We start from the raw sequence: 25,848 nt of genomic DNA, 5'->3' as shown, positions 1-25,848 counted from the left end.
CCAGTTAGTGATGGATAATCCCAGTTACTGTCCCCGTGTGTGATGTATAATCCTGTTACAGTCGCTGTGTTATGTATAATTCCAGTTACTGTCCCAGTTAGTGATGGATAATCTCAATTATTGTCCCAGTGTGTGATGTATAATCCCAGTTAGTGATGTATAATCCCAGTACCTATCCCAATTTGTGATGTATAATCCCAGAGATTTTCCCATTGTGAGATGTATAATCCCATTGTGTGATGAATAATCCCAGTTACAGTCCCAGTGTGTGATGTACAATCCCAGTGACTATACCAGTGTGTGACGTATAACTCCACTGTGTGATGTTTAATCCCAGTTACTGTATCAGTGTGTGATGTATAATCCCAGTTGCTGTCCCAGTGTGAGATTTATAATCCCAGTTACTGTTCCAGTGTGTGACGTACAATCCCTGGCCCAGTGTGTTATGAATAATCCCAGTTGCTGTCCCAGTATGTGATGTATAATCTCAGTTACTGTCCCAGTTTGTGATGTACAATCCCAGTTATTGTCCTAGTGTGTGATGTATAATCCCAGTTACTGTCACAGTGTCTGATCTATAATCCCAATTAATATCCCATTGTGTGATGGATAATCCCACATTCTGTCCCAGTGTATGATGTATAATCCCAGTTACTGTTCCAGTGTGTGATGTATAATTCCAGTTACTATCCCAGTGTGTGATATACAATCCCAGTCAATGTCCCAATGTGTAATGTATAATCCCATTTACTGACCCAGTGTGTGATGTCCAATCCCAGTAACTGTCCCAATTTGTGATGTATAATCCCTGTGACTATCCCATTGTGCTATGTATAATCCCACTGTGTGATGGATAATACCAGTTACAGTCCCAGTGTGTAATGTATAATCCCAGTTACTGTCCCAATGTGTGATGTACAATCTCAGTTACTGTCCCAGTTTGTGACGTGTAATTGCAGTTACAGTCCACGTGTGTGATCCAAAATCCCAGTCACTGTACCAGTTTGTGATGTATAATCCCAGTTATTGTCCCGGATTGTGTTTAATAATCTCAGTTACTACCCCAGTGAGTGATGGATAATCCCAGTTACAGTCCCGGTTTGTGATGTATATTCCCACTTACTGTCCCACTGTGTTGTACAATCCCAGTCACTGTCGCAATATGTAATGTATAATCCAAGTTACTGCCCCAGTATGTGATGTATAATCACAGTTACAGTCCCAGTTTGTGATGTATAATCCCAGTTACTGTCCCAGTGTGTGATGCATAATCCCAGTTACGATCCCAGATTGTGATGTACAATCCCACTTACTGTCCCAGTTTGTGATTTATAATCCCAGTTACTGTCACAGACTGGGTTGAAAAATCCCAGTTCCTGCCCCAGTGTGTGCTTCATAATCCCAGTTATTGTCCCGGATTGTGTTTAATAATCCCAGTTACTACCCCAGTGAGTGATGGATAATCCCACTTACAGTCCCATTGTGGGATGTATAATCCCAGTTACTGTCCCAGTTTGTGATGTATAATACCACTTACTGTCCCACTGTGCTGTACAATCCCAGTCACTGTCGCAATATGTAATGTATATTCCCAGTTACTGTCCCAGTATGTGATGTATAATACCAGTCACTGTCCCAGTTTGTGATGTATAATCGCAGATACTGTCCCAGTGTATGATGTATAATCCCAGTTACTTCCCCAGTTTCTGATGTATAATCCGACTTACTGTCCCAGTGTGTGATGTATAATCCCAGTTACTGTCCCAGTTAGTGACGGATAATCCCAGTTACCGTCCCCGTGTGTTATGTATAACCCCAGTTGCTGTCCCAGTATGTGATGTATCATCTCTGTTACTATCCCATTGTGAGATTTATAATCACAGTTACTATCCCAGTTCATGACGTACACTCCCAGTTACTGTCCGAGTTTGTGGCGTGTAATCCCAGCTAGAATCCCTCTGTGTGATGTATAATACCAGTTACTCTCCCAGTGTGTGATGTGTAATCCCAGTAATAGTCCATGTGTGATGTTTAATCGCAGTTGCTGTCCGAGTTTGTGATGTACAATCCCAGTTACTGCCCCGGTGTGTGATGTATAATCCCAGTTACTGTCACAGTGTGTGATGTATAATCCTAGTTACTATCCCTGTGTCAGGCCTATAATACCAGTTAAAGTCCCATTGTGTGATGTGTAATCCCAGTTGTTGTCCCCATGTGTGATGTATAATCCCAGTTATTGTCCCAGTGTTTGATGTATAATCCCAGTTAGTGATGTATAATCCCAGAACCTATCCCAATTTGTGATGTATAATCCCAGAGATTTTCCCATTGCGAGATGTATAATCCCATTGTGTGATGGATAATCCCAGTTATAGTCCCAGTGTGTGATGTACAATCCCAGTGACTATACCAATGTGTGATTTATAACTCCACTGTGTGATGTTTAATCCCAGTTACTGTATGAGTGTGTGATGTACAATCCCAGTTACTGTCCCAGTGTGTTGTACAATCCCAGTTACTGCCCCATTGTGTGATGTATATTCCCAGTTACTGCCCCAGTGTGTGATTGTATAATTCCAGTCACTGTCCCAGTTTGTGTTGTATACTGTCACAGCGTGTGATGTATAATCCCTGTTACTGTCCCACCTTGAGATGTATAATCACATTTACTGTCCCAGTATGTGATGTATAATCTCAGTTACTTTCCCAGTTAGTGATGGATTATCCCGGTTACAGCCCCAGTGTGTGATGTATAATCCCAGTTACTGTCCCAGTGTGTGATGTATAATCCCACTTACTGTCCCACTGTGTTGTACAATCGCAGTCACTGTCGCAATATGTAATGTATATTCCCAGTTACTGTCCCAGTATGTGATGTTTAATACCAGTCACTGTCCCAGTTTGTGATGTATAATCGCAGATACTGTCCCAGCGTGTGATGTATAATCCCAGTTACTGTCCTAGTTTATGATGTATAATCCCACTTACTGTCCCAGTGTGTGATGTATAATCCCAGTTACTGTCCCAGTTAGTGATGTATAATCCCAGTTACTGCCCCAGTGCGTGATGTATAATCCCAGTTACTGTCCCAGTTTGTGATGTATTATCCCATTTACTGTCCAAGTGTGTGATTGTAATCCCTGTTACAGTCCCTGTGTTATGTATAATCCCAGTTATTTTCCCAGTATGTCATGCATAATCCCAGTTACTGTCCCAGTCTGATCTATGATCCCAGTTAATGACACATTGTGTGATGTATAATCCCACATAATGTCCCAGTGTGTGATGTATAATCCCAGTTACTGTTCCAGTGTGTGATGTATAATCCCAGTTACTGTCCCAGTGTGTGATGTATAATCCCAGTTACTTTCCCAGTGTTTGATGTATAAACACAGTTACTGTTCCAGTGTGTGATGTACAGTCCCAGTTACTGTTCCAGTGTGCATTGTATAATTCCAGTTACAATCCCAGCGTGTGACGTACAATCCCAATCACTGCCCCAGTGTGTGATATATAATCCCAGTTACTGTCCCAGTGTGTTGTACAATCCAAGTTACTGCCCCAGTTTGAGATGTATAATCCCATTTACTGTCCCAGTATGTGATGTATAATCCCAGTTACTTTCCCAGTAAGTGATGGATTATCCTGGTTAGAGCCCCAGTGTGTGATGTATAATCCTAGTTACTGTCCCAGTATGTGATGTATAATCGCAGTTATTGTCCCAGTGTGATGTATAATCCCAGTTACTGTCCCACTCTGTTGTACAATCCCAGTCACTGTCGCAATATGTAATGTATATTCCCAGTTACTGTCCCAGTGTGTGATGCATAATCCCAGTCACTGTCCCAGTTTGTGATATAATCGCAGTTACTGTCCCAGCGTGTGATGTATAATCCCAGTTACTGTCCTAGTTAGTGGTGGATAATCCCAGTTACTGTCCCAGTGTGTGATGTATTATCCCAGTTTATGTCCCAGATTCTGATGTATATTCCCAGTTACTGCCCCAGTGTGTGATGTATAATCCCAGTTACTGTCCCAGTTTGTGATGTATTATCCCAGTTACTGTCCCAGTGTGTGATGTGTAATCCCTGTTACAGTCCCTGTGTTATGTGTAATCCCAGTTATTGTCCCAGTATGTGATGTAAAATCCCAGTTACTGTCCCAGTGTCTGATCTATGATCCCAGTTAATGTCACATTGTGTGATGTATAGTCCCACATTTTGTCCCAGTGTGTGATGTATAATCCCAGTTACAGTTCCAGTGTGTGATGTATAATCCCAGTTACTGTTCCAGTGAGTGATGTATAATCCCTGTTACTTATCCAGTGTTTGATGTACAATCCCAGTTACTGTTCCAGTGTGCATTGTATAATTGCAGTTACAATCCCAGTGTGTGACATACAATCGCAATCACTGCCCCATTGTGTAATGTATTATCCCAGTTACTGTCCCAGTGTGTGATGTATAATTCTGGTTACTGCCCCAGTTTGTGATGTCTAATTCCAGTTACTGTCCCAGTTTGTGATCTACAATCCCAGTTATTGTCCCAATGTGTGATGTATAATTCCACATATTGTCCCAGTATGTGATGTATAATCCCAGTTACTGTTCCAGTGTGTGATGCATAATTCCAGTTACTATCCCAGTGTGTGACGTACAATCCCAGTCAATGTCCCAGTGTGTAATGTATAATCCCATTTACTGTCCCAGTGTGAGATGTCCAATCTCAGTCACTGTCCCAATTTGTGATGTATAATCCCTGTGACTATCCCTGTGTAATCCCACTGTGTGATGGATAATACCAGTTACTGTCCCAGTGTTTGATGTATAATCCCAGTTACTGTCCCAGTGTATGATGTGTAATCGCAGATACAGTCCACATGTGTGATCCATAATCCCAATTACTGTCCCAGTTTGTGATGTATAATCCCAGTTACTGCCCCAGTTTGTGATGTATAATCCCAGTTTCTGTCTCAGTGTGTAATGGAAAATACCAGTTACTGTCCCAGTGTTTGATGTATAATCCCAGTTACTTTCCCAATGTGTGGTGTATAATCCCAGTTACTGTCCCAGTGTATGATGTGTAATCGCAGATACAGTCCACATGTGTGATCCATAATCCCAATTACTGTCCCAGTTTGTGATGTATAATCCCAGTTACTGCCCCAGTTTGTGATGTATAATCCCAGTTTCTGTCTCAGTGTGTAATGGAAAATACCAGTTACTGTCCCAGTGTGTGAAGTATAATCCCAGTTACTGTCCCAGTTTGTGATGTATAATCAGAGTTACTGCCCCATTTTGTGATGTATAATCCCAGTTTCTGTCTCAGTGTGTAATGGAAAATATCAGTTACTGTCCCAGTGTGTGATGTATAATCCCAGTTACTGTCCCACTGTGTGATGTATAATCCCAGTTATGGTCCCAGTCGGTGATGTATAATCCCAGTTACAGTCCCAGTGTGTGAGGTATAATACAAGTTACTGTCCCAGTGTGTGATGCATAACCCCACTTACGATCCCAGATTGTGATGTACAATCCCAGTTACTGTCCCAGTTTGTGATTTATAATCCCAGTTCCTGCCACAGACTGGGTTGATAAATACCAATTCCTTCCCCAGTGTGTGATTGATAATCCCAGTTACTATCCCGGATTGTGTTTAATAATCCCGGTTACTACCTCAGTGTGTGATGGATAATTCCAGTTACTATCCCAGTGTGTGACGTATAATCCCAGTCAATGTCCCAGTGTGTAATGTATAATCCCTGTGACTATCCCATTGTGCTATGTGTAATCCCAATGTGTGATGGATAATACCAGTTACAGTCCCAGTGTGTGATGTATAATCCCAGTTATTGTCCCAATGTGTGATGTACAATCTCAGTTACTGTCCCAGTGTGTGATGTGTAATCGCAGTTACAGTCCACATGTGTGATCCATAATCCCAGTTACTATCCCAGTTTGTGATGTATAATCCCAGGTACTGTCCCAGTTTGTGAAGTATAATCCCAGTTTCTGTCTCAGTGTGTAATGGAAAATACCAGTTACTGTCCCAGTGTCTGATGTATAATCCCAGTTACTGTCCCACTGTGTGGTGTATAATCCCAGTTATGGTCCCAGTCTGTGAAGTATAATCCCAGTTACAGTCCCAGTGTGTGAGGTATAATACAAGTTACTGACCCAGCGTGTGATGTAATAATCCCAGTTACTGTCCCAGTTTGTGATGTATTATCCAAGTTACTGTCCCAGTGTGTGATGTGTAATCCCTGTTACAGTCCCTGTGTTATGTATAATCCCAGTTGCTGTCCTAGTATGTGATGTTTAATTCCAGTTACTGTCCCACTGTGTGATGTGTAATCGCAGTTACAGTCCATGTGTGTGTTGTATAATCCCAATTACTGACCCAGTATGTGATGTATAATCCCTGTTACTGCCCCAGTTTGTGATGTATAATCCCAGTTTCTGTCCAAATGTGTAATAGAAAATATCAGTTACTGTCCCAGTGTGTGATGTTTAATCCCAGTTACTGTCCCAATTTGTGATGTATAATCCCAGTTATGGTCCCAGTGTGTGATGTATAATCTTAGTTACAGTCCCAGTTTGTGATGGATAATCCCAGTTACTGTCCCAGTGTGTGATGTATAATCACAGGTCCTCTCTCAGTATGTAATGGAAAATATCAGTTACTGTCCCAGTGTGTGATGTATAATCTCAGTTACAGTCCCAGTGCTTTAGGTATAATCCCCATTTGTGATGTATCATCTCAAGTACTGTCCCAGTTTGTGATGTATAATCACAGTTCCTGTCTCAGTATGTAATGGAAAATATCAGTTACTGTCCCAGTGTGTGATGTATAATCCCAGTTACTGTTCCACCATGTGATGTATAATCCCAGTTATGGTACCAGTCGGTGATGTATAATCCCAGCTACAGTCCCAGTGTGTGACGTATAATACAAGTTACTGTCCCAGTGTGTGATGCATAATCCCAGTTACGATCCCAGATTGTGATGTACAATCCCAGTTACTGTCCCAGTCTGTGACTGATAATCCCAGTTACTGTCCCGGATTGTGTTTAATAGTCCCAGTTACAGTCCCCAGTGTGTGATGTATAATCCCAGTTAATGTCCCAGATTGTGTTGAATAATCACAGTTACTGCCCCAATGTGTGACAGATAATCCCAGTTACCATCCCAGTGTGTGATATATAATCCCAGTTACTGTCCTAGTGGGTTGTACAATCCCAGTTACTGCCCCAGTATGTGATGTATAATCCCAGTCACTGTCCCTGTATGTGATGTATAGTCGCTGTTACAGTCCCAGCGTGTGATGTATAATCCAAGTTACTTTCCCAGTTTGAGATGTATAATCCCATTTACTGTCCCAGTATGTGATGTATAATCCCAGTTACTTTCCCAGTTAGTGATGGATTATCCCAGTTACAGCCCCAGTGTGTGATGGATAATCCCAGTTACTGTCCCAGTGTGTGATGTATAATCGCAGTTTCTGTCCCAGTGTGTGATGTATAATCCCATTTACTGTCCCACTGTGCTGTACAATCGCAGTCACTGTCGCAATATGTAATGTATATTCCCAGTTACTGTCCCAGTGTGTGATGTGTAATCCCTGTTACAGTCCCTGTGTTATGTATAATCCCAGTTGCTGTCCTAGTATGTGATGTTTAATCCCAGTTACTGTCCCACTGTGTGATGTGTAATCTCAGTTACAGTCCATGTGTGTGTTGTATAATCCCAATTGCTGACCCAGTTTGTGATGTATAATCCCTGTTACTGCCCCAGTTTGTGATGTATAATCCCAGTTTCTGTCCAAGTTTGTAATAGAAAATACCAGTTACTGTCCCAGTGTGTGATGTTTAATCCCAGTTACTGTCCCAATTTGTGATGTATAATCCCAGTTATGGTCCCAGTGTGTGATGTATAATCTTAGTTACAGTCCCAGTTTGTGATGTACAATCCCAGTTACTATACCAGTTTGTGATGTATAGTCCCAGTGTGTGATGTATAGTCCCAGTTACAGTCCCAGTGCTTTATGTATAATCCCCATTTGTGATGTATCATCTCAAGTACTGTCCCAGTTTGTGATGTATAATCACAGTTACTGCCCCAGTTTGTGATGTATAATCCCAGTTTCTGTCTCAGTGTGTAATGGAAAATATCAGTTACTGTCCCAGTGTGTGATATATAATCCCAGTTACTGTCCCACTGTGTGATGTATAATCCCAGTTATGGTCCCAGTCGGTGATGTATAATACCAGTTACAGTCCCAGTGTGTGACGTATAATACAAGTTACTGTCCCAGTGTGTGATGCATAATCCCAGTTACGATCCCAGATTGTGATGTACAATCCCAGTTACTGTCCCAGTTTGTGATTGATAATCCCAGTTACTGTCCCGGATTGTGTTTAATAGTCCCAGTTACTACCCCAGTGTGTGATGTATAATTCCAGTTACTATCCCAGTGTGTGACGTACAATCCCAGTCAATGTCCCAGTGTGTAATGTATAATCCCTGTGACCATCCCATTGTGCTATGTGTAATCCACTGTGTGATGGATAATACCAGTTACAGTCCCGGTGTGTGATGTATAATCCCAGTTATTGTCCCAATGTGTGATGTACAATCTCAGTTACTGTCCGAGTGTGTGATGTTTAATCGCAGTTACAGTCCACATGTGTGATCCATAATCCCAGTTACTGTCCGAGTTTGTGATGTATAATCCCAGTTAATGTCCCAGTTTGTGGTGTATGATCCCAGTTTCTGTCTCAGTGTGTAATGGAAAATACCAGTTACTGTCCCAGTGTGTGATGTATAATCCCAGTTACTATCCCAGTGTGTGATGTATAATCCCAGTTACTGACCAAGTGTGTGACGTATAATACAAGTTTCTGTCCCAGTGTGTGATGTATAATACCAGTTACTGACCAAGTGTGTGGCGTATAATACAAGTTACTGTCCCACTGTGTGATGTATAATCCCAGTTATGGTCCCAGTGTGTGATGTATAATCTTAATTAGAGTCCCAGTTTGTGATGGATAATCCCAGTTACTGTCCCAGTGTGTGATGTACAATCCCAGTTACTATACCAGTTTGTGATGTATAGTCCCAGTTACTGTCCCAGTGTGTGATGTATAATCCCAGTTACAGTCCCAGTGCTTTATGTATAATCCCCATTTGTGATGTATCATCTCAAGTACCGTCACAGTTTGTGATTTATAATCCTAGTTACTGTCCCAGATTGTGTTGAATAATCACAGTTACTGTCCCAATGTGTGACGGATAATCCCAGTTACCATCCCAGTGTGTGATATATAATCCCAGTTACTGTCCCAGTGGGTTGTAAAATCCCAGTTACTGCCCCAGTATGTGATGTATAATCCCAGTCACTGTCCCAGTTTGTGATGTATAGTCGCTGTTACAGTCCCAGCGTGTGATATATAATCCAAGTTACTATCCCAGTTTGAGATGTATAATCCCATTGACTGTCCCAGTATGTGATGTATAATCCCAGTTACTTTCCCAGTTAGTGATGGATTATCCCGGTTACAGCCCCAGTGTGTGATGGATAATCCCAGTTACTGTCCCAGTCTGTGATGTATAATCGCAGTTTCTGTCCCAGTGTGTGATGTATAATCGCACTTACTGTCCCACTGTGCTGTACAATCGCAGTCACTGTCGCAATATGTAATGTATATTCCCAGTTACTGTCCCAGTATGTGTTGTATAATCCCAGTCACTGTCCCAGTTTGTCATGCATAATCGCAGTAACTGTCCCAGCGTGTGATGTATAATCCCAGTTACTGTCCCAGTTTATGATGTATAATCCCACTTACTGTCCCAGCGTGTGATGTATAATCACAATTAAGTTCCCAGTGTGTGATGTATAATCTTAGTTACAGTCCCCATTTGTGATGGGTAATCCCAGTTACTGTCCCAGTGTGTGATGTGTAATTCCAGTTACTGTCCCAGTGTGTTGTACAATCCCAGTCACTGTCCCAGTATGTGATGTATATTTCCAGTTACTGTCCCAGTGTGTGATCTATAATCCCAGTTACTGTCCCAGTGTGTGATGTGTAATCCCAGTTACTGTCCCAGTGTGTTGTACAATCCCAGTCACTTTCCCAGTATGTGGTGTATATTCCCAGTTATTGTTCCAATGTGTGATCTATAATCCCAGTTACTGCCCCAGTGTGTGGTGTATAATTCCATTTAGTGTCCCAATTTGTGATGTATAATCCCAGTTGCTGACCCAGTATGTGACGTATAATCCCAGTCGCTGTCCCAGTTTGTGATGTATAATCCCAGTTACTGTCCCAGTTAGTGATGTGTAATCCCAGTTACTGTCCCAGTGCTTTATGTTTAATCCCAGTGTGTGATGTATAATCCCAGTTACTTTCCCAGTGTGTGATGTATAAACACAGTTACTGTTCCAGTGTGTGACGGATCATCCCAGTTACTGTTCCAGTGTGCATTGCATAATTCCAGTTACAATCCCAGTGTGTGACGTACAATCCCAGTCACTGCCCCAGTCTGTAATGTATAATCGCAGTTACTGTCCAAGTGTGTGATGTATAATCCTGGTTACTGCCCCAGTTTGTGATGTCTAATTCCAGTTACTGTCACAGTTTGTGATGTATAATCCCAGTTACTATCCCAGTTTGTGATGTTCAATCCCAGTTATTGTCCCAGTGTGCTGTACAATCCCAGTCACTCTCCCAGTATGTGAAGCATAATCCCAGTTACTGTCCCAGTGTGTGATGTATAATCCCAGTCACTTCCCAGTTTGTGATGTATAATCACAGTTACTGTCCCAGCATGTCATGTGTAATCACAATTAAGTTCCCAGTGTGTGATGTATAATCTTAGTTACAGTCCCCATTTGTGATAGGTAATCCCAGTTACTGTCCCAGTGTGTGATGTGTAATTCCAGTTACTGTCCCAGTGTGTTGTACAATCCCAGTCACTGTCCCAGTATGTGATGTATATTCCCAGTCACTGTCCCAGTTTGTGATGTATAGTCGCTGTTACAGTCCCAGCGTGTGATGTATAATCCAAGTTACTGTCCCAGTTTGAGATGTATAATCCCATTGACTGTCCCAGTATGTGATGTATAATCCCAGTTACTTTCCCAGTTAGTGATGGATTATCCCGGTTACAGCCCCAGTGTGTGATGGATAATCCCAGTTACTGTCCCAGTCTGTGATGTATAATCGCAGTTTCTGTCCCAGTGTGTGATGTATAATCGCACTTACTGTCCCACTGTGCTGTACAATCGCAGTCACTGTCGCAATATGTAATGTATATTCCCAGTTACTGTCCCAGTATGTGTTGTATAATCCCAGTCACTGTCCCAGTTTGTGATGCATAATCGCAGTAACTGTCCCAGCGTGTGATGTATAATCCCAGTTACTGTCCCAGTTTATGATGTATAATCCCACTTACTGTCCCAGCGTGTGATGTATAATCACAATTAAGTTCCCAGTGTGTGATGTATAATCTTAGTTACAGTCCCCATTTGTGATGGGTAATCCCAGTTACTGTCCCAGTGTGTGATGTGTAATTCCAGTTACTGTCCCAGTGTGTTGTACAATCCCAGTCACTGTCCCAGTATGTGATGTATATTTCCAGTTACTGTCCCAGTGTGTGATCTATAATCCCAGTTACTGTCCCAGTGTGTGATGTGTAATCCCAGTTACTGTCCCAGTGTGTTGTACAATCCCAGTCACTTTCCCAGTATGTGGTGTATATTCCCAGTTATTGTTCCAATGTGTGATCTATAATCCCAGTTACTGCCCCAGTGTGTGGTGTATAATTCCATTTAGTGTCCCAATTTGTGATGTATAATCCCAGTTGCTGACCCAGTATGTGACGTATAATCCCAGTCGCTGTCCCAGTTTGTGATGCATAATCCCAGTTACTGTCCCAGTTAGTGATGTGTAATCCCAGTTACTGTCCCAGTGCTTTATGTTTAATCCCAGTGTGTGATGTATAATCCCAGTTACTTTCCCAGTGTGTGATGTATAAACACAGTTACTGTTCCAGTGTGTGACGGATCATCCCAGTTACTGTTCCAGTGTGCATTGCATAATTCCAGTTACAATCCCAGTGTGTGACGTACAATCCCAGTCACTGCCCCAGTCTGTAATGTATAATCGCAGTTACTGTCCAAGTGTGTGATGTATAATCCTGGTTACTGCCCCAGTTTGTGATGTCTAATTCCAGTTACTGTCACAGTTTGTGATGTATAATCCCAGTTACTATCCCAGTTTGTGATGTTCAATCCCAGTTATTGTCCCAGTGTGCTGTACAATCCCAGTCACTCTCCCAGTATGTGAAGCATAATCCCAGTTACTGTCCCAGTGTGTGATGTATAATCCCAGTCACTTCCCAGTTTGTGATGTATAATCACAGTTACTGTCCCAGCGTGTCATGTGTAATCACAATTAAGTTCCCAGTGTGTGATGTATAATCTTAGTTACAGTCCCCATTTGTGATAGGTAATCCCAGTTACTGTCCCAGTGTGTGATGTGTAATTCCAGTTACTGTCCCAGTGTGTTGTACAATCCCAGTCACTGTCCCAGTATGTGATGTATATTCCCAGTTACTGTCCCAGTGTGTGATCTATAATCCCAGTTACTGTCCCAGTGTGTGATGTGTAATCCCAGTTACCGTCCCAGTGTGTTGTATAATCCCAGTCACTTTCCCAGTATGTGGTGTATATTCCCAGTTATTGTCCCAATGTGTGATCTATAATCCCAGTTACAGTCCCAGTGTGTGGTGTATAATTCCATTTAGTGTCCCAATTTGTGAGGTATAATCCCAGTTGCTGACCCAGTTTGTGATGTATAATCGCAGTTACTGACCCGCGTGTGATGTATAATCTAAGATACTGTCCCAGTTTGAGATGTATCATCCCATTTACTGTCGCAGTGTGTGATGTCCAATCCCAGTCACTGTCCCAATTTGTGATATATAATCCCTGTGACTATCCCATTGTGTTATGTATAATCCCACTGTGTGATGGATAATCCCAGTTACATTCCCAGTGTGTGATTTTTAATTTTAGTTACTGTCCCAATGTGTGATGTATAATCCCAGTTACTGTCCCAGTTTGTGATGTATAATCCCAGTTACTGTCCCAGCGTGTGATGTAATAATCCCAGTTACTGTCCCAGTTTGTGATGTATTATCCAAGTTACTGTCCCAGTGTGTGATGTGTAATCGCAGTTACAGTCCATGAGTGTGTTGTATAATCCCAATTACTGACCCAGTTTGTGATGTATAATCCCTGTTACTGCCCCAGTTTGTGATGTATAATCCCAGTTTCTGTCCAAGTGTGTAATAGAAAATACCAGTTACTGTCCCAGTGTGTGATGTTTAATCCCAGTTACTGTCCCAATTTGTGATGTATAATCCCAGTTATGGTCCCAGTGTGTGATGTATAATCTTAGTTACAGTCCCAGTTTGTGATGGATAATCCCAGTTACTGTCCCAGTGTGTGATGCACAATCCCAGTTACTATAACAGTTTGTGATGTATAGTCCCAGTTACTGTCCCAGTGTGTGATGTAAATCCCAGTTACAGTCCCAGTGCTTTATGTATAATCCCCATTTGTGATGTATCATCTCAAGTACTGTCCCAGTTTGTGATGTATAATCACAGTTACTGCCCCAGTTTGTGATGTATAATCCCAGTTTCTGTCTCAGTGTGTAATGGAAAATATCAGTTACTGTCCCAGTGTGTGATGTATAATCCCAGTTACTGTCCCACTGTGTGATGTATAATCCCAGTTATGGTCCCAGTCGGTGATGTATAATCCCAGTTACAGTCCCAGTGTGTGAGGTATAATACAAGTTATTGTCCCAGTGTGTGATGCATAATCCCAGTTACGATCCCAGATTATGATGTACAATCCCAGTTACTGTCCCAGTTTGTGATTGATAATCCCAGGTCCTGTCCCGTATTGTGTTTAATAGTCCCAGTTACTACCCCAGTGTGTGATGTATAATTCCAGTTACTATCCCAGTGTGTGACATACAATCCCAGTCAATGTCCCAGTGTGTAATGTATAATCCCTGTGACTATCCCATTGTGCTATGTGTAATCCCACTGTGTGATGGATAATACCAGTTACAGTCCCAGTGTGTGATGTATAATCCCAATTATTGTCCCAATGTGTGATGTACAATCTCAGTTACTGTCCCAGTGTGTGATGTTTAATCGCAGTTACAGTCCACATGTGTGATCCATAATCCCAGTTACTGTCCCAGTTTGTGATGTATAATCCCAGTTTCTGTCTCAGTGTGTAATGGAAAATACCAGTTACTGTCCCAGTGTGTGATGTATAATCCCAGTTACCATCCCAGTGTGTGATGTATAATCCCAGTTACTGACCAAGTGTGTGATGTATAATACATGTTTCTGTCCCAGTGTGTGATGTATAATACCAGTTACTGACCAAGTGTGTGACGTATAATACAAGTTACTGTCCCACTGTGTGATGTATAATCCCAGTTATGGTCCCAGTGTGTGATGTATAATCTTAATTAGAGTCCCAGTTTGTGATGGATAATCCCAGTTACTGTCCCAGTGTGTGATGTACAATCCCAGTTACTATACCAGTTTGTGATGTATAGTCCCAGTTACTGTCCCAGTGTGTGATGTATAATCCCAGTTACAGTCCCAGTGCTTTATGTATAATCCCCATTTGTGATGTATCATCTCAAGTACTGTCACAGTTTGTGATTTATAATCTCAGTTACTGTCCCAGATTGTGTTGAATTTTCACAGTTACTGCCCCAATGTGTGACGGATAATCCCAGTTACCATCCCAGTGTGTGATATATAATCCCAGTTACTGTCCCAGTGGGTTGTACAATCCCAGTTACTGCCCCAGTATGTGATGTATAATCCCAGTCACTGTCCCAGTTTGTGATGTATAGTCGCTGTTACATTCCCAGCGTGTGATGTATAATCCAAGTTACTGTCCCAGTTTGAGATGTATAATCCCCATTGACTGTCCCAGTATGTGATGTATAATCCCAGTTACTTTCCCAGTTAGTGATGGATTATCCCGGTTACAGCCCCAGTGTGTGATGGATAATCCCAGTTACTGTCCCAGTCTGTGATGTATAATCGCAGTTTCTGTCCCAGTGTGTGATGTATAATCCCACTTACTGTCCCACTGTGTTGTACAATCCCAGTCACTGTCGCAATATGTAATGTGTATTCCCAGTTACTGTCCCAGTATGTGATGTATAATCCCAGTCACTGTCCCAGTTTGTGACGCATAATCGCAGTAACTGTCCCAGCGTGTGATGTATAATCCCAGTTACTGTCCCAGTTTATGATGTATAATCCCACTTACTGTCCCAGTGTGTGATGTATAATCCCAGTTACTGTCCCAGTTAGTGATGGATAATCCCAGTTACAATCCCAGTGTGTAATGTATTATCCCAGTTACTATACCAGTTTGTGTTGTATAGTCCCAGCTACTGTCCCAGTGTGTGATGTATAATCCCAGTTACAGTCCCAGTGCTTTATGTATAATCCCCATTTCTGATGTATCATCTCAAGTACCGTCCCAGTTTGTGATTTATAATACCAGTTACTATCCCAGATTGTGTTGAATGATCACAGTTATTGCCCCAATGTGTGATGTATAATCCTAGTCACTTTCCCAGTTTGTGATGTATAATCACAGTTACTGTCCCAGCGTGTGATGTATAATCCCAGTTACTGTACGGGTTTATGATGTATAATCCGACCTACTGTCCCAGTGTGCGATGTACAATCCCAGTTACTGTCCCAGTGTGTGATATATAATCCCAGTTACTGTCCCAGTGTGTGGTACAATCCCAGTTACTGCCCCAGTATGTGATGTATAATCTCAGTCACTGTCCCAGTTTGTGATGTATAATCGCAGTTACTGTCCCAGCGTGTGATGTATAATCCCAGTTACTGTCCCAGTTTATGATGTATAATCCCATTTACTGTCCCAGTGTGTGATGTATAATCCCAGTTACTGTCCCAGTTAGTGATGGATAATCCCAGTTACAGTCCCAGTGTGTGATGTATTATCCCAGTTACTTTCCCGGTTTGTGATGTATAATCCCAGTTACTGTCCCAGTATGTGATGCATAATCCCAGTTACTGTTCCAGTGTCTGATCTATAATCCCAGTTAATGTCACATTGTGTGATGTATAATCACACATATTGTCCCAGTTGTGATGTATGATCCCAGTTACAGTCCCAGTGCTTTATGTATAATCCCCATTTGTGATGTATCATCTCAATTACTGTCCCAGTTTGTGATTTATAATCCCAGTCACTGTCCCACATTGTGTTGAATAATCACAGTTACTGCCCCAGTGTGTGATGTACAATCCCAGTTACTGTCCCAATGTGTGATGTATAATCCCAGTTACTGTCCCAGTGTATTGCACAATCCCAGTTACTGCCCCAGTATGTGATGTATATTGCCAGTTACTGCCCCAGTATGTGATGTATAATCCCAGTCGCTGTCCCAATTTGTGATGTATAATTGCAGTTACTGTCCCAGCGTGTGATGTATAATCTAAGATACTGTCCCAGTTTGAGATGTATAATCCCATTTACTGTCCCAGTATGTGATGTATAATCCCAGTTACTTTCCCAGTTAGTGATGGATTATCCCAGTTACAGCCCCAGTTTGTGATGTATAATCCCACTTACTGTCCCACTGTGTTGTACAATCACAGTCACTGTCGCAATATGTTATGTATATTCCCAGTTACTGTCCCAGTATGTGATGTATAATCCCAGTCACTGTCCCAGTTTGTGAAGTATAATCGCAGTTACTGTCCCAGTTTATGATGTATAATCCCACTTACTGTCCCAGTGTGTGATGTATAATCCCAGTTACTGTCCCAGTTAGTGATGGATAATCCCAGTTACTGTCCCAGTGGGTGATGTATTATGCCAGTCACTGCCCCAGTCTGTAATGTATAATCCCAGTTACTGTCCAATTGTGTGATGTATAATCCTGGTTACTGCCCAAGTTTGTGATGTCTAATCCCAGTTACTGTCCCAGTTTGTGATGTTCAATCCCAGTTATTGTCCCAGTGTGTTGTACAATCCCAGTCACTCTCCCAGTATGTGAAGTATAATCCCAGTTACTGTCCCAGCGTGTGATGTATAATCACAATTAATTTCCCAGGGTGTGATTTATAATCTTAGTTACAGTCCCCATTTGTGATGGAAAATCCCAGTTACTTTCCCAGTGTGTGATGAGTAATCCCAGTTACTGTCCCAGTGTGTGATCTATAATCCCAGTTACTGTCCCAGTGTGTGATGTGTAATCCCAGTTACTGTCCCAGTGTGTGATGTATACTCCTACTTACTGTCTCAGTGTGTGATGTATAATCCCATTGCTGACCCAGTATGTGATGTATAATCCCATTTACTGTCCCAGTGTGTGAGGTTTAATCGCAGTTACAGTCCATGTGTATGATGTATAATCCCAGATACCGTCCCATCTTTTGATGTACAGTCCCAGTTACTGTCCCAATGTGTGATGTATAATCCCAGTTACTGTCCCAGTGTCAGACCTATAATCCCAGTTAAAGTCCCATTGTGTGATGTATAATCCCAGTTATTGTCCCAGTGTATGATGTATAACCCCATCTACTGTCCCAGTATGTGAAGTATAATACCAGTTACGATCCCAGTGTATGACATACAATCCCAGTCACTGTCCCAGTGTGTGATGTATAATCTCACTGTGTCATGGATAATCCGAGTTACAGTCCCAGTGTGTGATCTACAATCCCAGTTACGGTCCCAGTGTGTGATGTATAATCCTAGCTACTGTCTCAGTGTGTGATGTATAATCCGTTACAGTCCCAGTGAGCGATGTATTATCCCAGTTACTGTCCCACATTGTGATGTATAATCCCAGTTACATCCCAGTGTGTGATGGAAAATCCCAGTTACGGTCCCAGTGTGTGATGTATAATCCCAGTTACTATGCCAGTTAGCAATGTAGCATCCCGGTTACTGTCCCAGTTTGTGATGTATAATCCCAGTTACTGTCCCAGTGTGTGATGTATAATCCCAGTTACTGTCCCAGTATCTGATGTATTTTCCCAGTTACTGTCCCTGTATGTGATGTATAATTGCAGTTACTGTCCCAGTGTGTGATGTATAATCACAGTTAATTTCCCAGTATGTCATGTATAATCTTTGTTACAGTCCCAGTTTGTGATGGATAATCCCAGTTACTTTCCCAGTGTGTGATATATAATCCCTGTTACTGTCCCAGTTTGTGGTGCATAGTCCCAGTTACTGTCGCAGCGTGTGATGTATAATCCCTGTTACAGTCCCAGTGCTTTATGTATAATTCCCATTTGTGATGTATCATCTCAGTTAATGTCCCGGTTTGTGATGTTTAATCCCAGTTACTGTCCCAGTGCTTTATGTTTAATTCCAGCTGGTGATGTATCATCTCTTACTGTCCCAGTGTGAGACTTATAATCCCAGTTACTGTCCCAGTTCATGACGTACACTCCAAGTCATTGTTCGAGTGTGTGTTGTGCAATCCCAGTTAAAATCCCTGTGTGTGATGTATAATACCAGTTACTCTCCCAGTGTGTGATGTATAATCCCAGTTACTGTCCCACTCTGTGATGTATAATACCAGTTGCTGTCCCAGTGTGTGAAGTATAATCCAAGTTACTGTCCCAGTGTGTGATGGAAAATACCAGCTACTGCCCCAGTTTGTGATTTATAATCCCAGTTACTGTCCCAGATTGTGTTGAATAATCCCAGTGACTACCCCAGTTTGTGATGTACAATCCCCGTTACTGTCCCAGTGTATGATGTATAATCCCAGTTACTGTCCCAGTTTGTGATGTATAATCCAAGTTATTGCCCCAGTGTGTTGTACAATCCCAGTTACTGTCCCAGTTTGTGATGTATAATCCCATTTACAGTCCCAGTTTGTGATGTATAATCCCATTTACTGTCCCAGTATGTGATGTATAATCCCAGTTACTTTCCCAGTTAGTGATGGATAATCCTGGTTACAGTCCCAGTGTGTGATATGTAAACTCAATTACTGTCCAGTTGTGTGATGTATTATCCCACTTACTGTCCCAGTGTGTTGTACAATCCCAGTCACCGTCCCAGTATGTGATGTATAATCCCAGTTACTGTCCCAGTATGTGTTGTATAATCCCATTCACTGACGCAGTTTGTGATGTATAATCGCAGTTACTGTCCCAGTGTGTGCTGTATACTCCCAGTTACTTTCCCAGTTAGTGATGGATGATCCCGGTTTCAGTCCCAGTGTGTGATGTATAATCTCAGTTACTGTCCCAGTGTGTGATGTATCATCACACTTAATGTCCCAGTGTGTTGTACAATCCCAGTCACTGTCCCAGTATGTGATGAATATTCCCAGTTACTGGCCCAGTATGTGATGTATAATCCCAGTCAATGTCCCAGGTTGTGATGTATAATCGCAGTTACCGTCCCAGCGTGTGATGTATAAACCCAGTTACTGTCCCAGTTAGTGATGGATAATCCCGGTTACAGTCCCAGTGTGTGCTGTATAATCTCAGTTACTGTCCCAGTGTGTGATGTATTATCCCAGTTACAGTCACAGTGTGTGATGTATAATCCCACTTACTGTCCCACTGTGTTGTACAATCACAGTCACTGTCGCAATATGTTATGTATATTCCCAGTTACTGTCCCAGTATGTGATGTATAATCCCAGTCACTGTCCCAGTTTGTGAAGTATAATCGCAGTTACTGTCCCAGCGTGTGAAGTATAATCCCAGTTACTGTCCCAGTTTATGATGTATAATCCCACTTACTGTCCCAGTGTGTGATGTATAATCCCAGTTACTGTCCCAGTTAGTGATGGATAATCCCAGTTACTGTCCCAGTGGGTGATGTATTATGCCAGTTACTGTCCCAGTTTGTGATGTATAATCCCATTTACTGTCCCAGTGCACGATGTGTAATCCCAGTTACTGTCCCAGTGCTTTATGTTTAATCCCAGTTTGTGATGTATCATCTCTGTTACTGTCCCAGTGTGAGATTTATAATCCCTGTTACTATCCCAGTTCATGACGGACACTCCCAGTTACTGTCCGAGTGCGTTTCGTGTAATCCCAGTTAGAATCCCTGTGTGTGATGTATAATACCAGTTACACTCCCAGTGTGTGATGTGTATTCCCAGTTATAGTCCATGTGTGATGTTTAATTGCAGTTACTATCCGAGTGTTGATGTAGAATCCCAGTTACTGCCCCAGTGTGTGATGTTTAATCCTATTTACTATCCCAGTGTCTGGCCTATAATACCAGTTAAAGTCCCATTGTGTGAGGGGGAATCCCAGTTATTGTCCCCATGTGTGATGTATAATCCCAGTTATTGTCCCAGTGTGTGATGTATAATCCCAGTTATTGATGTATAATCCCAGTACCTGTCCCAATTTGTGATGTATAATCCCAGAGATTTTCCCATTATGTGGTGTATAATCCCACTGTGTGAGATTTGTAATCCCAGTAACTGTCCCAGTGTGTGATGTATAAACACAGTTACTGTTCCAGTGTGTGACGGATCATCCCAGTTACTGTTCCAGTGTGCATTGCATAATTCCAGTTACAATCCCAGTGTGTGACGTACAATCCCAGTCACTGCCCCAGTCTGTAATGTATAATCGCAGTTACTGTCCAAGTGTGTGATGTATAATCCTGGTTACTGCCCCAGTTTGTGATGTCTAATTCCAGTTACTGTCACAGTTTGTGATGTATAATCCCAGTTACTGTCCCAGTTTGTGATGTTCAATCCCAGTTATTGTCCCAGTGTGCTGTACAATCCCAGTCACTCTCCCAGTATGTGAAGCATAATCCCAGTTACTGGCCCAGTATGTGATGTATCATCCCAGTCACTTCCCAGTTTGTGATGTATAATCACAGTTACTGTCCCAGCGTGTGATGTATAATCACAATTAAGTTCCCAGTGTGTGATGTATAATCTTAGTTACAGTCCCCATTTGTGATGGGTAATCCCAGATACTGTCCCAGTGTGTGATGTGTAATTCCAGTTACTGTCCCAGTGTGTTGTACAATCCCAGTCACTGGCCCAGTATGTGATGTATATTCCCAGTTACTGTCCCAGTGTGTGATCCATAATCCCAGTTACTGTCCCAGTGTGTGATGTGTAATCCCAGTTACTGTCCCAGTGTGTTGTACAATCCCAGTCACTTTCCCAGTATGTGGTGTATATTCCCAGTTATTGTCCCAATGTGTGATCTATAATCCCAGTTACTGCCCCAGTGTGTGGTGTATAATTCCATTTAGTGTCCCAATTTCTGATGTATAATCCCAGTTGCTGACCCAGTTTGTGATGTATAATCGCAGTTACTGTCCCGCATGTGATGTATAATCTAAGATACTGTCCCAGTTTGAGATGTATCATCCCATTTACTGTCCCGGTATGTGATGTATAATCCCAGTTACTTTCCCAGTTAGTGATGGATTATCCCAGTTACAGCCCCAGTTTGTGATGTATAATCCCACTTACTGTACCACTGTGTTGTACCAACCCAGTCACTGTCGCAATATGTTATGTATATTCCCAGTTACTGTCCCAATATGTGATGTATAATCCCAGTCACTGTCCCAGTTTGTGAAGTATAATCGCAGTTACTGTCCCAGCGTGTGAATTATAATCCCAGTTACTGTCTCAGTTTATGATGTATTATCCCACTTACTGTCCCAGTGTGTGATGTATAATCCCAGTTACTGTCCCAGTTAGTGATGGATAATCCCAGTTACTGTCCCAGTGGGTGATGTATTATGCCAGTTACTGTCCCAGTTTGTGATGTATAATCCCATTTACTGTCCCAGTGCACGATGTGTAATCCCAGTTACTGTCCCAGTGCTTTATGTTTAATCCCAGTTTGTGATGTATCATCTCTGTTACTGTCCCAGTGTGAGATTTATAATCCCTGTTACTATCCCAGTTCATGACGTACACTCCCAGTTACTGTCCGAGTGCATGTCGTGTAATCCCAGTTAGAATCCCTGTGTGTGATGTATAATACCAGTTGCTCTCCCAGTGTGTGATGTGTAATCCCAGTTATAGTCCATGTGTGATGTTTAATTGCAGTTACTATCCGCTTTTTGATGTACAATCCCAGTTACTGCCCCAGTGTGTGATGTATAATCCTATTTAATATCCCAGTGTCTGGCCTATAATACCAGTTAAAGTCCCATTGTGTGATGTGTAATCCCAGTTATTGTCCCCATGTGTGATGTATAATCCTAGTTATTGTCCCAGTGTGTGATGTATAATCCCAGTTAGTGATGTATAATCCCAGTACCTGTCCCAATTTATGATGTATAATCCCATAGATTTTCCCATTATGTGATGTATAATCCCACTGTGTGAGATTTATAATCCCAGTTACTGTCCCAGTGTGTGATATATAATCCCAGTTACTTTCCCAGTGTTGGATGTATAAATACAGTTACTGTTCCATTGTGTGATGTATCATCCCAGTTACTGTTCCAGTGTGCATTGCATAATTCCAGTTATAATCCCAGTGTGTGACGTACAATCCCAGTCACTGCCCCAGTCTGTAATGTATAATCCCAGTTACTGTCCCAGTTTGTGATGTATAATCCCATTTACTGTCCCAGTGCACGATGTGTAATCCCAGTTACTGTCCCAATGCTTTATGTTTAATCCCAGTTTGTGATGTATCATCTCTGTTACTGTCCCAGTGTGAGATTTATAATCCCTGTTACTATCCCAGTTCATGACGTACACTCCCAGTTACTGCCGGAGTTCGTGTCGTGTAATCCCAGTTAGAATCCCTGTATGTGATGTACAATACCAGTTACTCTCCCAGTGTGTGATGTGTAATCCCAGTTATAGTCCATGTGTGATGTTTAATTGCAGTTACTATCGAGTTTTGATGTACAATCCCAGTTACTGCCCCAGTGTGTGATGTATAATCCTAGTTACTATCCCAGTGTCTGGCCTATAATACCAGTTAAAGTCCCATTGTGTGATGTGTAATCCCAGTTAGTGTCCCATGTGTGATGTATAATCCCAGTTATTGTCCCAGTGTGTGATGTATAATCCCAGTTAGTGATGTATAATCCCAGTACCTGTCCCAATTTGTGATGTATAATCCCATAGATTTTCCCATTATGTGATGTATAATCCCACTGTGTGAGATTTATAATCCCAGTTACTGTCCCAGTGTGTGATGTATCATCCCAGTTACTGTTCTAGTGTGCATTGCATAATTCCAGTTACAATCCCAGTGTGTGACGTACAATCCCAGTCACTGCCCCAGTCTGTAATGTATAATCCCAGTTACTGTCCAATTGTGTGATGTATAATCCTGGTTACTGCCCAAGTTTGTGATGTCTAATTCCAGTTACTGTCACAGTTTGTGATGTATAATCCCAGTTACTGTCCCAGTTTGTGATGTTCAATCCCAGTTATTGTCCCAGTGTGTTGTACAATCCCAGTCACTCTCCCAGTATGTGAAGTATAATCCCAGTTATTGTCCCAGTATGTGATGTACAATCCCAGTCACTGTCCCAGTATGTGATGTGTAATCCCAGTTACTGTCCCAGTGTGTGATGTATACTCCTAGTTACTGTCTCAGTGTGTGATGTATAATCCCAGTTGCTGACCCAGTATGTGATGTATAATCCCATTTACTGTCCCAGTGTGTGAGGTTTAATCGCAGTTACAGTCCATGTGTATGATGTATAATCCCAGATACCGTCCCACCTTTTGATGTACAGTCCCAGTTACTGTCCCAATGTGTGATGTATAATCCCAGTTACTGTCCCAGTGTCAGACCTATAATCCCAGTTAAAGTCCCATTGTGTGATGTATAATCCCAGTTATTGTCCCAGTGTATGATGTATAACCCCATCTACTGTCCCAGTATGTGAAGTATAATACCAGTTACGATCCCAGTGTATGACATACAATCCCAGTCACTGTCCCAGTGTGTGATGTATAATCCCACTGTGTCATGGATAATCCGAGTTACAGTCCCAGTGTGTGATCTACAATCCCAGTTACGGTCCCAGTGTGTGATGTATAATCCTAGCTACTGTCTCAGTGTGTGATGTATAATCCGTTACAGTCCCAGTGAGCGATGTATTATCCCAGTTACTGTCCCACATTGTGATGTATAATCCCAGTTACATCCCAGTGTGTGATGGAAAATCCCAGTTACGGTCCCAGTGTGTGATGTATAATCCCAGTTACTATGCCAGTTAGCAATGTAGCATCCCGGTTACTGTCCCAGTTTGTGATGTATAATCCCAGTTACTGTCCCAGTGTGTGATGTATAATCCCAGTTACTGTCCCAGTATCTGATGTATTTTCCCAGTTACTGTCCCTGTATGTGATGTATAATTGCAGTTACTGTCCCAGTGTGTGATGTATAATCACAGTTAATTTCCCAGTATGTCATGTATAATCTTTGTTACAGTCCCAGTTTGTGATGGATAATCCCAGTTACTTTCCCAGTGTGTGATATATAATCCCTGTTACTGTCCCAGTTTGTGGTGCATAGTCCCAGTTACTGTCGCAGCGTGTGATGTATAATCCCTGTTACAGTCCCAGTGCTTTATGTATAATTCCCATTTGTGATGTATCATCTCAGTTAATGTCCCGGTTTGTGATGTTTAATCCCAGTTACTGTCCCAGTGCTTTATGTTTAATTCCAGCTGGTGATGTATCATCTCTTACTGTCCCAGTGTGAGACTTATAATCCCAGTTACTGTCCCAGTTCATGACGTACACTCCAAGTCATTGTTCGAGTGTGTGTTGTGCAATCCCAGTTAAAATCCCTGTGTGTGATGTATAATACCAGTTACTCTCCCAGTGTGTGATGTATAATACCAGTTGCTGTCCCAGTGTGTGAAGTATAATCCAAGTTACTGTCCCAGTGTGTGATGGAAAATACCAGCTACTGCCCCAGTTTGTGATTTATAATCCCAGTTACTGTCCCAGATTGTGTTGAATAATCCCAGTGACTGCCCCAGTTTGTGATGTACAATCCCCGTTACTGTCCCAGTGTGTGATGTATAATCCCAGTTACTGTCCCAGTTTGTGATGTATAATCCAAGTTATTGCCCCAGTGTGTTGTACAATCCCAGTTACTGTCCCAGTTTGTGATGTATAATCCCATTTACAGTCCCAGTTTGTGATGTATAATCCCATTTACTGTCCCAGTATGTGATGTATAATCCCAGTTACTTTCCCAGTTAGTGATGGATAATCCTGGTTACAGTCCCAGTGTGTGATATATAAACTCAATTACTGTCCAGTTGTGTGATGTATTATCCCACTTACTGTCCCAGTGTGTTGTACAATCCCAGTCACCGTCCCAGTATGTGATGTATAATCCCAGTTACTGTCCCAGTATGTGTTGTATAATCCCATTCACTGACGCAGTTTGTGATGTATAATCGCAGTTACTGTCCCAGTGTGTGCTGTATACTCCCAGTTACTTTCCCAGTTAGTGATGGATGATCCCGGTTTCAGTCCCAGTGTGTGATGTATAATCTCAGTTACTGTCCCAGTGTGTGATGTATCATCACACTTAATGTCCCAGTGTGTTGTACAATCCCAGTCACTGTCCCAGTATGTGATGAATATTCCCAGTTACTGGCCCAGTATGTGATGTATAATCCCAGTCAATGTCCCAGGTTGTGATGTATAATCGCAGTTACTGTCCCAGCGTGTGATGTATAAACCCAGTTACTGTCCCAGTTAGTGATGGATAATCCCGGTTACAGTC

The 25,848-nt window shown here is 42.0% G+C and overlaps 1 protein-coding gene across 1 annotated transcript in view; it reads left to right on the top strand.

The window, feature by feature from the left end:
* Nucleotides 1-25,848, top strand: part of chst1 (carbohydrate (keratan sulfate Gal-6) sulfotransferase 1) — a 497,496-nt gene that overhangs the window by 317,693 nt on the left and 153,955 nt on the right. The gene's annotated exons all lie outside the window — the stretch shown is intronic.

Source organism: Carcharodon carcharias, chromosome 10, assembly GCF_017639515.1.
Source record: "Carcharodon carcharias isolate sCarCar2 chromosome 10, sCarCar2.pri, whole genome shotgun sequence".
In the NCBI taxonomy this organism is placed as follows: Eukaryota; Metazoa; Chordata; class Chondrichthyes; order Lamniformes; family Lamnidae; genus Carcharodon; species Carcharodon carcharias.
The sequence above is the reverse complement of the archived record's forward strand: the minus strand, read 5'-3'. Positions and strand labels throughout refer to the sequence as shown.